This window comes from Pteropus alecto, unplaced genomic scaffold (assembly GCF_000325575.1).
Source record: "Pteropus alecto unplaced genomic scaffold, ASM32557v1 scaffold35, whole genome shotgun sequence".
Taxonomy (NCBI): Eukaryota; Metazoa; Chordata; class Mammalia; order Chiroptera; family Pteropodidae; genus Pteropus; species Pteropus alecto.
This window is the reverse complement of record NW_006437828.1, coordinates 10,334,289-10,335,495: the sequence shown is the minus strand read 5'-3', so window position 1 is coordinate 10,335,495 and position 1,207 is coordinate 10,334,289. Positions and strand designations below refer to the sequence as shown.

General features: G+C 34.4%; 1 pseudogene; it reads left to right on the top strand.

Annotated features, from left to right (window-relative positions):
• Nucleotides 1-347: 347 nt before the first annotated feature.
• Nucleotides 348-466, top strand: LOC112482300 (annotated as a pseudogene).
• The last annotated feature ends 741 nt before the right edge of the window (nucleotides 467-1,207 follow it).

Sequence of the window (1,207 nt, the reverse complement as noted above, 5' to 3'; positions counted from 1 at the left end):
GAAGGAAATTCATAAACTTAAATGAATTTATTAGAAAAAAGAAAGTTTGAAAATCAAATGTCATAAGCATACACATAAAGAAGTTAGTAAAAGAACAAAAATTAAATCTAAAGAAAGGAGGAGGAAAGAAAACTAGGAATAGAATAAAGAGGATCAACATACTTTGTCATGACGCCAAACACAAAACCAATAAACTTCAGAACAGGCACAAATAACTAATATCAGAAATTTAAAAAGCATATCTTTTCAGTCTTTTTCAAACGTTAAATATTTTAACAGTTTATTATAAATAAATGTATCCCAAAACTTCAAAATTTAGAGAAAATGTAGAATTCTTAGAAAATTCTGTCTACGGCCATGTTACCCTGAACAAGCCAGATCTCATCTGATCTCGGAAGCTAAGCAGAGATGGGCCTGGTTAGTATTTGGATGGGAGACCACCTAGGAAGACCAGGTGCTGTAGGCGTAAAAAATAAAGTAAAAAATAAGGGATTGTAAACTGACAAGGTCCTTGCAATCTGTGAAGTTGCCTTGCCCATAAATCAATCAATCAATCAATCAATAAATAGAAAATTCCCCTTATTAAAGTGAACACAAGAAATAATAGAAAATCTTCATAATCTTGCACCTACTAAGGAAGTTAAACCCATAATAGCACCGATTTTATACAAAGTATTTCAGAGAGAAGAAAAAGAAAGACTATATCTGTAAATGTTTTCCGAAACTAGCATAATTCTGATACTAAAGCTTGGAAAGAACTATAAAAGTAAAAGAAAGGAAAATTACAGGCTAACTTTGTTTATGAACATAGGGTTCTAAATAAAATAGCAGCAACAGAAAGTTAGCCATTTATAAAAGGGGCTTATATCCTGAATACATAAAAACTTACTAGAGATCGGTAAGAAAGAGACAGACAGACGACCTAATAGAAAAATGAGCAAGAGAAATAAATGGACATTTCACATCTTTGCATAACGTTAGCCATTCAAATATTCTTTCTTCCAGATGTCTGGGGAGCCCTATTTCCCTTCGATGGTTTGCAAGGACTAAGTTCTAAAGAGGAAGAGAAAGAAGATAAAGTATAGGCCATAAACAAATCTTCACATTTCTCTATTTTTTCCCTTTTGCCAGCGTGACTCTGTGCAGGCTGCTGGCCAGCTTCTGGCGCCACCGTCACTGCCTCTCCCCTGACTCCGCCTTGTCTTGG